Genomic DNA, 15,089 nt, shown 5'->3' on the forward strand with positions numbered 1-15,089 from the left:
ATTTTATTACCTTATGGACCGACCTCTTGTTTATCACATCAATATCACTAGTTTTAGCTTGAGTTATTACGAAGTATAAATTTTACTTGATTACTAAGAGTAAGTTTACGACCTAATTTCTAGCATCTCAAAAGGCACTATTGTTCAGGAGAGGCATTTTTGTTTGATTGGTATTGATTGATTAAGCTTATTCCATTAATTGAAAATACAAGAAAAAAAAATATCCTACTTTAGGATAAACTTGAATTTTGCTACTAATCATTTCTGTATGTTTTTATCCATAGAGTTCTTAATAGGTCCTTAGTACCTTTTGATTACGAGATTAAGAGAACCCTTAGAAGGAGAAGAGCAACATAAAGGTCTTTTAATTCAAGTCAATCTAGAGAGGTATCTTTGAAAGACCAACAACAAGGAAACATGGGAGACAATCGAGGGCATGCGGCCTTTAAGGAGTTAGGCACCCCGGAGGCTTAAGAGATCATGTTTGAAATTATATCTATTAATAGTGATCTTGACAAGACAATGTAGAATGCATGTGCGATATTCTTTCATGAGCCCTGGTAAATAATACTCTGTAGAATACTCCCTCAGTCCCTAATTATTTGCCCCAACCATAAAAATTACTTTATTAAGGCTTTGGGCAAAACATAGTGCACTTGGGTTGACACAAATATCAATGAGGAGAGAGATAGAGAGAGAGCAAATTGAAAAAGATGTCAAAAATAGTATGAGACAATCTTTTAGAAACAAAAAAAACAAGTGGAGCAAACCATTGACGACTGAGGAAGTAACAACTATAGAGAATATAGGTATTTTTTTTTACCTCATAGCCCGATATAAAGGACGGTACCAAAAGCCATAGGCCCCTGGAACTCCTGCTATAAAATAAATGATTGCGAGCAGCCAAATTTTAACTCCTGAAACAAATATATCAACTATAGTAAATAAAAATTAAGGGTTTTTAGCAAATTAAGTAACCAATGTGTAAGTTCATATCATTCACACACCATTCCCTTTGATCCAAACCATTGTGACAGCCACGAAATTCCAAAAAAGACAAATTACAAGTCCTGTACAAGCCGAGTAAAATAACTAAGCTAAGAAAGTTAATGTACAAAAAAAAAAAAAACCACATTTTACCAATAATAGTAGCTTATAAAACAGCAATCCAAAATTTGTTGAATTACCACAATACCACTTCATGATAATTGCAAAGAACGAAAAAGTAGGGCTGGCAAAAGCTGACCCGACCCGAACCCAACCTGAAAATAACGGGTTAGGATTGAGGTTTTCGACCCGAAAACTTAAATGGGTTGACACGAACCCGACCTGAAATTAAAAAGAGTTAGGTTAAGGTTGAAAATCCAACCCGAAATTAACCCCACATAACCCGAAAAAAATCTAATAATCCCAAAAAAAAAAAAAAAAAAAAAAAAAAAAAAAAAAAGAAAAAAAAAAAAAAAAAAAAACTAATGAAAGTAAATAACCGACCAAACCCACCTAATAGATCAGTAACACCCTAAAATCCTAAATTAGTCTCTCAGCCGTCCATACACCAGGCCAGCCCAAATTTTCCTAACCCTAAGTATAAATTATTGCTTATTCTAGATTGCTAGTCTCTGCCTCTTTCACTCTTACTTTCACTTTCTCTCTCATTACTCTCATTCATGGCGGTGTTTCACCCTACTCATTAATTCTTGTTCGGCATTTCTCCACCACCGTCGCATCATCGCTCATCTCTCTTTAATTTGCTTCATCAGCCTCACTTCTTCGTTGCTTCACTATCGCTTGACCGATCTCGCATCAGCAAGCAGGTTAGCAGGAGGTCATCAAGTGAACAATAACTAAAGGATATACCTAAAAATAATTGATCTTGGAGACCCATTTTATTTTAGATCTTATGCATTGTAAATTTGTAATTTAATTCGGTTACTAATTTATTGTAGCTTATATATCTACACTTTTAATTTGTTGATGGTATCAATTTTTATTATTTTATCAATGATTTTCTATATAAATTAAGATGCTAATATTAAAAACTGAAATGGGAAACTTTAGATCTGGAATTTTGAGGTAATTCAAAATCGAAAAATCAATGACCAAAAAAATCAGGTCAGATTCGGGTTGACCCGAACCCGAAAAAATCAGGTTAGGGTTGAAATTTTTGACCCGAAAAGTTAAATGGATCAGGTTCAGGTTAGGGGTTCTTGACCCGAATTTTAACTGACCCGAACAGGAACCCGACCCGACCTGATCCGTTTGCCAGCCCGGCAACCTAATTCTGGTAGGTATGACTGTAATATTATATTCGCAAAAATAAAAAAATAAAAAAAAAATAAAATTGTAAAAAGAAAAATATGTGATATGATCTTTTAAGCCTATTAATAAACTTAATTAAAATAATATTTTTATTAGTAGTTACAGGCACATCATGTAGATTTTAGCTCAAGAATTCAAATCACCACTACTAGCGTGGAATTAGTGAAATAATAGCAGTTTCTTACCGCAACCTAAATTAAAATGAAGAATGGGCATTATTGCTAACGGGCAGAGGCAAGAATACAAGACTGATACTTTAACTCCTGAAACAAACTTTGTATCTTTTATACTTTATACTTTTTTTTTTTTTTTTTTTTTTTTAACACATAAAAACGAAATATATTACTACCTCCGGTCCACATTTGTTGCAACTTTGGGGGTAGTTGCGGAGGCCGAGGCAAAACTTTTAAGGGGTTGATTAGAAAAAGTAAGGTAAAGTAATTAAGGTAGTAATATGGAGGGAATAAAAGTGGTCCCTTTATTTGACTTTTTTGGACCACTTAAACATTTTGATTTTTAGTGGGAATTTCCCACCAAGATAGTCTCCCAGCTTAAACAAAAGTGGGAAAAATGTTTCCCACTTTGTTTCCCTCCCAAAATTTCACCCCAAATTCAAACATTTTCCAACTTCCCCCAAAATTCAAATTTTTCATAGACATTCAATCAAAATGCCCCTTATAAAAGGAAGGCATCCTTTCCAAAACCCCTTATCAAAAGCACAGTATTAGGGGAATTGGGGAGGGATTTTGGGGGGGGGGGGTTAGTAGAGTAGTTAGGTTACATCACCACAAATTAAGTATTGTTAGTTCAAAATAACAGGCAGCCCTACCAAATTACATCATTCTAATCCAAAATTAGCATTAACCTAATTCCTACAGCTGGATTAGTAGTTGCAGCTTTTGTAATTACAGGAATAGGCTCCGTTGAAGACCGTCCAAAAAAAAACCAGTCACCACTTCATCACCAAAAAGCCATCCCTGAAATAAAAAAACAGAAAGGGACTCATGGCAGAGTTCATAGATGAAGTTATGGATGAGTACATTCAATCTCAGCATGCATTGGATGATGAGTTCATAGAAGGTGAATTCTTCCCAGAAGAATATCCATGGTGGTACGATTCAGATGGTGAAGAACAGCAAGAACACCTTGGCAATGGTGATGGGTATGAAGGAGATGATGATGCAAACATTGATGAGGCACAACCACAAAACAGAGTAAACAAGGAATTGACTGTGGAACAAAAAAGAAATCTTGTTGATGAGATAATGTTGCACATGGAGGGGGACTCACTGCCAAGAGGTTTCTTAGCCAATTTGGCTAGAAAACATTCAGTGCACAAATCCACAACAACAAGATATTTCAAATTTATCAAGCAATCTCTAGCTCAAGGTATTCCAGTTGTTGTTGAAAACAAAAAATTGGGTAGGACAGGACCCAAACCAAAAGTGTACACAGATGAATTTCTAACTTCAGTTCCACTCTACAAGAGAGGGACTGAAAGAGGATATGCTGCAGCCCTTAAAATTCCCAAAACAGCACTGCACAGACTAAGGCAACAAGGGAGACTCGGGACACACACCAGCACAAATCATCCAATTCCAGCACAAGGGAGACTAAGGCAACAGAGAAGCATAAAATATCAAGACTTAAATGGGTACTAAGTCACATTGATCCAATTCCAGCACAAGGGGACCCAAAATTCAGAGACATGCAGCAATGGATACATTTGGATGAAAAATGGTTCTACATTAATCTAGAGACAAGGACATTTTATTTGCTGCCCACAGAGGATGATCCATACAGGGCACAACAATCAAGGAGATTCAAGATCAAAGCAATGTTCATGGGAATGATTGGGAAGCCCTTATTTGAAGAGCACAACAGCATGGTATATGATGGAAAATATGGGCTTTTTCCTTTTGTAAAGTATGATATGGCAAAAAAAAAGCAAAAACAGAGATGCAGGGACTCTAGAGACTAAGGCACTTCAAAGTGTCACTAAAGAATGCATCAGGGATATGCTACTCACACATGTCATTCCAACAATCTATGAGAAGTGGCCAGAACAGCTACCAAAGGACATCATCATCCAATGGGATAATGCAAGACCTCACCAAGTTCCAAGAGATGAAGAATTTCAGGCAGCATGTAATGCACATGGATTCAAAATTCAATTCATTTTTCAACCAGCTCAATCACCAGAAACAAATGTTCTTGATTTGGGTTTGTTTAGTGTCATTCAATCACTACAATACCAATCATTCCCAAGGAATCTAGATGAGCTCATAAAAGAAGTTGCAAGAGCTTTTGAAGAGTTTGACCCAGTTTTGAACAAGTACACATGAATTACACTACAATCATGCTTGATAAAGATACTAGAGAAGCAAGGTGGGAACAACTTCTCTCCCCCTCACATGAAGAAGAGAAGTTTGGACAGTCAAGGTCTACTACCACAATTATTACAAGTTGATAGGAATCTGATTGGTGAAGTTGTTCAATTTTTAGACTCAGTCACAGATATAGTAGATGATCATGGACACATGGAAGTGGATGCAGACTGAAGCACACAAACACAAGAATGCAAATGGAAGAAGGACTCAAGATATGACTGCCACACATAACCTTTTAATATTCAAACAACTTTTTGAGTGAGTTTATGTCTAGGTTATGTGTCATTTTGGTAAATATTAATTGACATATGTTGTAGGCAGTCATGTAATTAGTCTAGGGTACACCTTTTGTCTAACCACACATGTAATATCACAACAATTACATTTATATCATTAACTAGTATTTCCATCAGAATGGGTGTTTATTCAGTCAAAGCTTTAGTGAGTGTTGGTACCTCAACATCAAACCTCTAACAGAGGTATCAGGAGCATCCAGACCACCCAAGTAGCTATCAGGTGAGTCCCATCATCATATGGAAATAAAACATGCACTTCACACCAACATAGGGGGGACTCATTGCAAGTAAGGGACTCAAATGCATAGGAACACCAACTTCAACATTAACAAACAGGGGACTTGCAACTGATGGCATGAGTACTATGCATCAGGGATACTACCACAACTTAGTTCCACCAATTACCAACAACAACTAACATAGATACATTCCACTAAACACAGAACCGAAAACACACAGCATACAACCCCGCATAAATTCTCACTAACAAACAGTCATCTTATCCCAACAACATCCAACATTACATTCACATCAACAACCATATCCAATCGCATACAAAGTAGGTTTTAAACCAACAAAACAGAGGACTAAAAAATTTAGGCTTTATACCACAACAAACAACAAAATTAGGGTATATACCAAACAACAGATGAAACAATATACCAACAACTCAATCAACAAGATTACAGAACAAACAAACAACATATTAAAGAAAAAAATTAGGGTTTATAGAGTTTATGCTGCTGAATCAGTTAGGAGGAGGGTTGAATTGAGGGTAGTAGATCTGCAGGTATGCCTCGATCACCTCCTCCCTTGTCATCCCTCCAGGTGGACCAGATCTGATCCGCTTAGCACCGGTGGAAGGCCCTTCACCTTCTTCCTGGGACTCAGGTGGCTTAGCCACCTCAACCACCTCCACCTCTACTGGGTTAGACTCCCCAGTACCAAATCCAGTGGCGGAAAGCTCGGCCTCAACAACTTCAGCCGCCACCTTAGGCACCACCACATCCAGAGGAACCACCTCAACTAGTGGTTCCTGTTTAGCCGTAGACACAGGGACAACCTTCTCCTCCTCATCGCTCAAATATTCAGCCAATTTAGCACCATGGATCTTCCTCCTAGCAATAACAGCAGCACGACGAACGGGTTTCATGTTACCCGTTCCTCGTTGGGGCTTGTAGGTCACACGGCCAGATCGCCGCTTACTTCCACTCGTTTCAAGGGTCTCATGGCAAAGAAGATCCAGATCTTTGTCATTCGAAGAAGACATACTGGGACTCAACAAAAACAACAAAGATTGAAGAAGGGAGAAAGTAGAGATGGAGATGAGAGAGACACAGAGTACGATCTAGAGAGAGAGGAGATCAAATTCGGCGAATCGTGAGGAGTGAGAAAAAGAAGAACTAGGGTTTGGGGGGGTTTTTATTCTAGAGAATTCTCCAGAATAAATGTACTCAACCATATTCATCAGATCAATTGAATGTAGGAGCATTCAATTGTGTTGGTTGGGATGATGAAGAATTTAAACAGTTGGGGATTTTTTTTGTGGGAAAGATTAACCTAATTAATCAGTTAGGAAGTGTAAATAGATTAGGTTAGTTGTTTAATATATGTGGTTAAAATATAAAGTAAGGGTAAAATTGTAATTTTACCTATAAAATTTTACTAAATAAGGCAACATTTGGGAAAGTTGCAACTAATATGGACCACCCCAAAATGGCAAAAGTTGTAACAAATGTGGACCGGAGGTAGTACGTAATTAGAGCTTTACAATTAAAAGACCCAACCTCATTCCGCACATCAAAATGTGAGGTTGGTAAATAGCTGAAGCCATAAGACCATATACAAGATGAAAAATTAATGGTCTTACTACTAAAAACACTGTGCCCCTTCGAAAAGCAATAAAAACAAAGTTAAAGACAGCAACTAAACTAGAGAATCCATACACCAGCAGCAGGTTACTCCTCGTCAGAGTCTTCATCCATTTACCAACAAATTTACTTTTTCAAAATAAACAATTTTTTTTAAAAAAATAAAAATAAACAAACTTTGTTACAGTAATTGCCCACAACTCCTTTTTTCGAGCTAAGAAAACAATTAGGTACTCAATTCTTCAATTTTTCACCTTTTAGGTACTCAATTTTTTTTGTTCACCTTTTAGGTACTCTAACTTATTTTCAGGCTAATTAACTCACCACTAACTCACCACTAACCATACCTAATTAAAAAATTAATTTAATTAAAATGATGATGTCTAATCTTGAATTCCAATGTGAGAATTACAAATGCTACAATGGATATTTTATTATATAGTTTGATTTGGTTGTTTGAGAATGTTAAATTAATGTTAAGGTTTGATTTGAATTTTTACAAAGTAGGGAGAGGATCCACAAAGAAGATGAGTTTGATGGAGGTAGCTACTCTTTTCGAAAATTATGATAAAACTAGTGCATCAGTCCTTGATCTTCAAGGAAGGCTAATGGCTGAAGTTGAGTGGCTTCCTTTGTCACTTGTGAAATTGTCAAATTTAACTGAAATTGACTTATCAAAGAACGAAATTATGGCTCTTCCATCAGATGTTGGTGAGCTCAAGGCATTGAAGAAGTTTGAAATCCACTCGAATCAACTAATAAACCTTTCGAGATCAATTGGAGAGCTTACAAGTCTGACTGACCTTGATCTTCGTGGGAATAGGCGGAAATCTTTGTCAGCTTCCTTTGAGAAGTTAGTAGGTTTAGGGCTAGTTTGGTTGATTTAGGAAGTAAATTCCCATGGGAAATTCTAATTCATGGGAAATTACTTTCTTTATTAAAATTCTTAAGAATTACATAAATATGTTTATTTGTCATGTGGGAATTTATAAATCATGGGAATTGTGAATGACCAAGGGAGGGGTGGGTAAGTAACTTCCTATGTTTTGTGGGAAATGAAAATTCCCATGAATTATGACTTTCCCCATTTTTGCTTTTTAATATCAACCAAACAACATACCCAAAAGGAAATTCATGGGAATTTTGAGTGTCCATGAAAACTAAAGGCAACCAAACAAGACCTTAGTCAATCTTGATTTGAGCTCTAATTTCTTTACCCAATCGCCTGATTCAATTGGCAACCTAAGCTCATTGGAGAAGTTGAATCTTGACAAAAATGAACTCGAAGAGCTCCCTAGTGCAATTGGCTCGTGTATATCTCTGGTGGTGTTGCAAGTAAATTTCAATCGGTTGAATTCTCTTCCTGAGGCGATTGGGAACCTTGCGAATTTGGAGATTTTGATAGTCCGCTATAATAGAGTGAAGAATTTGCCAGAAAGAATAAGAAAAGGGGGAAAAAAGAATCCGACCCGCTCTTTTTTTATTCGGGTGGGCCCCACGTTGAGTTAACTCAAGGTACTCAATTGTTAACCTTAGGTACTCAATTGTTGGGGATAATTAATTTTTTTTGCCGGAAATTGGTACTCAGTACCCAAACAGTAAGAAAATAAATTCAGTACCCAAACGGTGAAAAATTGTAGAATTGAGTACCCAAATTTGTGCTTAACTCCCTTTTTTCTGTACAATTTCATCCTTTAACAACTTCAGCAACTTCACGTCTTTACTAAGAAGACACTAACCCCATCAATTTACTAGTATAATTAATTCACGACATTCGTTTAATATTGATGTGTGTACAAATTTAAGATATTTCTTAGCATATAAGGTTGGTTAAACACGACTCCAATAAATTACCAAAATACACTATCAATGGAAGAAGAGATCAAGAGAATATAAGAAGAGATTTCAGGAAAAAGCATATATATAATTGTGGAACCTACTACTATATATTATTTGTGCCAGATTATATAGTAGACCTTAGAAGGGATTGATCAAAAGAAACAAAACAGAACAAAAAGGTCATCTTTAACGTTCAAACTTTTAACCTACCTCGAATTTTAAAGATTTCCATGACATACATATTCCACCCAATTACTTACTTTGGAGCAAAATTATGGGCTAGTAAATATCAAGAACTATTTCAACTCAATGAACATGAACTAAGCTTAAATTATTGAGAATTAAAAAAAAAAAATCCAAATTTTTATATTCTTCGTAATTTATCTAACCCCCCAAAAAAGTAATACTTTGTAGTTTAATTTGCTCCGATTTTCCTTCCTTCTCTCTTTTTAAAAGACGAAATACTGAGCAAGTTTAGCCCCAAATCTTAAGCCTTGGGGTGACATCATCATTTTGAGTCTTAAAATTTATGCTTAAGACTTATCCCATTTTTCTTCAAAAATCTCAAGCAAAATTGAGTCTTGAAATTTCAAGATTCAACTTAAGACTTGAGATTGAGACCCACTTCACCCACCTCACTTTTATTTTTATTATTCCCTTTTTTTATTTTTTTTATTTACACTTTCTACATATATTAGTACCTCTGTTAACAGTTATTTACAACAAAAGCGGTAGCACGAACTCTAAGGCAAAAGTTTTTAAACATGATTATTGAAATATAAGGGTAGTACTTAAGTATTAATCCAATTAACAAAAAAAAAATCCACTAAACCACCAAACCAGAACCCAGAATCACCATTACCACCGAAAACCACCACCACCGAGCCCAACGAAACCACCACCACCAAACCCACCAAAACCCACGAAATGATCGAAAACCATCACCAAAACCCACTGAAAACCATCACCAAAACCTACCGAAAACAATCACCAAAACCACGAAAGCCCCAATCAAATCACCACCACCACAAATTGAATTAATATACCAATTAAACCACCGCTTATAACACCAACACTAACGAACTGCCTAGAACACCAACACCCAAGAACCGCCCAGACCACCACCACTCACCCACGAACCACCAACAACCACCCATGAACCACCAACAGCCACCCACGAACCAGAAAAACCACCCACAAACTACAAAACCACTAGATTTATTGAAGCCACCCACAAACCACAAATAACCACCCACGAACCAAATGAGAAATGAAAAGGAGATGAGAGATGAGAAATGAAGAAGAAGATGTGAAATGAGAGATGAGAAATGAAGAAGGAGATGAGAGATGAAGAAGAAGATGATGATGAAGTGAGGGATGAAGATGGAGGAGAGAGATGGTGGATTGGTGGGGGGATGAAGATGAATCAAATTTTTTGTGGGAGGGAAAGCTAAGATAATTAAGTTAGATTAGGATTATAATAAGTTGTAATTATGTATAGTAGTATGTGTTAATAATTTTTAAATGAGGGTATTTTGGACATTTTATCATAAAAAAGTTACTATATTAGGAAAGAAATAATTTTGTTGCAAATAATAGTTAGCACCCTTTTTTGGTAAATGTTGCAAATAACTGTTAACAGAGGTAGTATGTCAAATATTTAAGTATTAGGGCTAAAATGATAAATTTGTGTAAGTCCTAGTGAGTCTTAACAAGAATTTGATGAAATCATTTTCAATGGGGACCACATAAAATGATGTCATATCCAAGTCTTAAGACTTGGGGCTAAACTTGCTCTAATGCTTCTCACTATTCTAAAACTTAGTTAAGGAAGGTAGGGCTGAGATAAACTATCTGAAAATGCGATAATCCGATCTGCATCCGATCCGAAAATTATGGATAACCATCCAAAATTGATTTTAGATCGGATATCCGATATGAAAATATCATATATCAAATCGGATATCTGATATCCCAATATCAGATATCGGATTTAGGATATCCGATCCAATATTCGAATAAATTCTTGTGTTATTACTCCCTCCGTTTTTAAATACTTGCTCCATTTTTCCATGCGCGGAGTTTTAGGAGAAATTGGAGAAAGTAATAAAATATGAAGTTAGTGGGGTAGTTGAGAGAATAAAAAATGGTAAAAAGCAAAAGTAGTGGAAGAATAGGAGGAGAGAGAGTATTATGTTGGGTCCACTAAGTGTGAGAAACGAATTAAATATTGTAAAAGCTTTCCAAAAAGGAAATAGAGCAAGTATTTAAAAACGGCTAGAAAAGGAATGTGGAGCAAGTATTTAAAAACGGAGGAAGTATTTTATTTTAGGTTTTCAAGCTTTCACGTACTCTTTCGTATTTACCCTATTCTCCTATAAGCCCTAAATGGGCTAAATCCATTTCCTAACCAGTACCCTCACTGCCTCTCTCTCTCTCCTCTCAGATCACCCCTTCACAGTCACCGCCCCTCTCTCTCTCTCTCTCTCCTCTTTCCATTATCTCCTCTCAGATCTCCTCCTCACTGTCCCTCAGATCTCGTGGTGGCTTCCCCTTGTTCCTCACAGTGGCTTCCTGACAAGGGAATAATCGCGTCGTTAAACGACTATTCCTAAATCAAATACAATTTATACAACCTAAACAAACCTAATACGAGTATAAGGCAAGCATAGGGGTCGAACCACAGAGAACGAATAAACACCACCAAATGTTATCGAAAACTAAGCTAGTCCGGGATAAGAGATAAATAAACTAAATTCTAAAGATGCTAAAACAAGAAATAAAACACTAAGGGAAATGGTTTAGGTATAGCATTCACTTGATCATAAACAAAGGCATAGAAATTGAATTAATTATGAACTAAACATACTCGAATATCGAAGTAAAAGATCCAATCTAGCCGCCATCCGGGGTCAATTGGCTTCTCCTAACATAACCTCTATGTTTCCACATTAGAACCATATACTAGGAGGTACTATTAAATAACAATCGATAATAACGAACCTTAACTAATTCAACTTCCGTTCCTTGTTAGCAAAGATTCACCTTTAATCAACCAACAATGTGCACTTGCAAGAAGATTAAGGAATATCAAGCATATAAAGACTTTAATCACAAATAAATCAATTCTAAACCCTAGAACATGCTCAAGGTCCAACTACACCACAACCATCCCCTTAATGGGGAAATTACTCACTAATGATGCTAATAAAATTATTAATAAACAAATAATCAAGAATGAACATGATTAACAAGCAATACCAACAACTAAAATAATAATCAAAATAAAGCAAATAAAAATATAGGAGAGAGAGTTAGAGATCCTCATTGATTGAATGTGAAAATCTACAAGCAAGATGATCAATCTTTCTCTTCAATATCCAAGCTCAACAATGGTGAAACCCTTACTTTCTCTCTCTAAACTACTCTAATCCTACCCTAAACCTAGAGAGAGAAGCTCTCCTAAAAACTAATTAGAGAATAGAATAGTTGACAAGGGACTAATTGCGTCGTTAAACGACTATCCCTAAATCAAATACAATTTATACAACCTAAACAAACCTAATACGAGTATAAGGCAAGCATAGGGGTCGAACCACAGAGAACAAATAAACACCACCAAATGTTATCGACAATTAAGCTAGTACGGAATAAGGGATAAATAAACTAAATTCTAAATATGCTAAAACAAGAAATAAAACACTAAGGGAAATGGTTTAGGTATAACATTCACTTGATCATAAACAAAGACATAGAAATTGAATTAATTATGAACTAAACATATTCGAATATCGGAGTAAAAGATCCAATCTAGCCGCCATCCGGGCTCAATTGGCTTCTCCTAACATAGGCTCTATGTTTCCACATTAGAACCATATAGTAGGAGGTACTATTAAATAACAATCGATAATAATGAACCTTAACAAAGTCAACTTCCGTTCCTTGTTAGCAAAGATTCACCTTTAATCAACCAACAATGTGCACTTGCAAGAAGATTAAAGAATATCAAGCATATAAAGACTTTAATCACAAATAAATTAATTGTAAACCCTAGAACATGCTCAAGGTCCAACTACACCACATGTAACACCCCATATTTTTGAACTAATAAATTTTGAATTATTATGTGTATAATGTTATTTTCTATTCAAATTATAATACTTTTAATTTATGATTGATAAGAGTGTAAAACTAATTTGAAATATTACTTGTTAATTAATTATTTACGGTCTTTAGTTGAGCCGGTTGAGGCAAATTATACCGAGGTTACTCTTATGGACCGAATCAAATCTAGGTGTTTGGGCTATAACCTACGAGGTGTTTGGGATTATTTGGGCGTGGGATTTGAGTAGTGTGCTAGTATTTGAGTTGGTTTTGAAAGTTAGATATTGGATTCTTTCATTTGACTCTTTAGTTGCCAAGTTAATGCTCCCCTTAATTCTTGCCTTCAATTTATATTCTCTTGCTTCTTATAACACCCAAACCCATTATAGTTGCTGCCCTCATTAAGAAAATAATCATCAGTTTCGTTTCTCATTGACCGTGAGAATCAATCCTCAAAAAATATTTGCACTCTTCCTTCATTCACCTCCATGATACATCTCCTTCTTCCTCAATTCTTGTGAAACTGTTGCTGGGTTTTATTGTTGCAAGGATCGTCATACTTTCCCTCTTGAATTTGGCTGTGAAAAATAAGTAAGTTTAATGGGTTAAACCCTTTCCTTTTTCGTTCCCTCGTGTATGGTTTGTTATACATACATCTAGTTTATTTCAACCTTGTTTTGTATAGGTTTTCAAGATCATCAAGAGGACTAGTTCGTATTGAGTTTTTCTGGTTTCTTGGGTTTTATCGGAAGTTTATCGAGGTAACTAGCATTATTCCTGTACTCTAGAAATCATGGTTGGGTTAAGATAAGATTAGATGCAATTAGGATTAGTTTGTTTGAATTTTCGGTTGCGGTTTTGATTAAACTTGTAGTCTGTTTTGATGAAGTGATTCGCGTGAGTTATAGTAGTTGTAGATCACGTATTTTCTTCTTTATTATCATGATTATATGTATATATTGTTGTTTGATCATATTCAATTACAAATGAAATTTCGGTTGAAAACTTGTGACTTGTTCTCGTTTTGTTTCGGTGAGCATGGATAATGGATGAACTTTGATGTTAATGTGTGCTGCCATTTTTGTTTATGCGTGGTTACTAGACACTTACTTTTGTAAGATAAATTTCATGGCCTTGTTGACTTATTAATACTCCAAAAGCAAGTAAATTAGTTTGTTGTATACTTACATTAATTTAGTCCAAGATTTATTGCTCATGTCATATTATTGTTGCTACTGCAAGTCTAAGTGTATTATCATGATTATTTTTATGCGTAGTACTTATGTTAAGAATGTTGGTTTCGTCATTAGCCAATAGTATAATCATGGGTGAATTTTGATTGAGCATAAATAATGATGGTTCATGTTTGGTGTTAGGCGTATATTATTGGTACTATTCTAAGTTGTTTAAATAAATGTTCATGCTTAGTTAGTTGAGTGAGGTGTTTAAACTGTATAGTACCTTGAGTAATTTAATTTAAATTAGTTTTATCTATTATTGATAAGTTGGGGTAATCTTTATCTATTTTCATGAATTGGTATAGTGATACTATGAACAAGTAGCAAATGTTAATTTATATTGTGAGTGTCTAGGGAGTTTTTAAAAAAATGGTTTTAAAGTGTCAAATAAGTTTTCGACGTCGTTGTGCTTTAAAGTAAAATCACACTGTTTTTAGCACCGCTTCGCCAAGGGTTGTGTACGGAGTGTATTGTGATATTTTGTTATAATTAGCTTCGTACCCAAATCCAGACAATAAGAGTGACACCTTAGTATGATATATGGGTTATTTTATATTTTGAAGAATTTTGAAGTTAAACTCTTTTGAAGAATTTATATTGAATTTTGGTCTTAGAAGTAAAGACCTGCAGTTACTTTAAATTGGGATTGATGATCCCTAAATATGTTTAAATGATTTTTAAGAAGTATGTTTATAATTTTTTATATATTTTTGTGAGTGTAAGACAACCATTGGGCTGCGGAATTCAATGGTTGGAACATGCCAACATCTTGGGCTGCGGAATTTGAGGTGTAATTTTCTAGGTTAATTGTTGTCGTCCGGAACTACTCGGGCTGCGGAATTCGAGTAGGAAAACTGGGAGTTTGGCCATTCTCAAACGCAGACGGCTGCGGAATCGTCTGTAGGTTCGCCCTGACAAACCTTTGATGGTGGGCTGCGGATTTCACCGGCGTTCATATTTTATATGCTTGCCTCACTATAAATCTTATTTTCAAAAGGGTTAAAATTTATTTATTTTAAAGATACTATTGTT

At 35.5% G+C, this 15,089-nt stretch overlaps 1 pseudogene; it reads right to left on the reverse strand.

Moving 5' to 3' along the window:
* The window catches only part of LOC145558516 (secretory carrier-associated membrane protein 1-like), a 196,802-nt pseudogene that overhangs the window by 126,825 nt on the left and 54,888 nt on the right, over nt 1-15,089 (reverse strand).

This window comes from Chenopodium album, chromosome 9, assembly GCF_948465745.1.
Source record: "Chenopodium album chromosome 9, dcCheAlbu1.1, whole genome shotgun sequence".
In the NCBI taxonomy this organism is placed as follows: Eukaryota; Viridiplantae; Streptophyta; class Magnoliopsida; order Caryophyllales; family Amaranthaceae; genus Chenopodium; species Chenopodium album.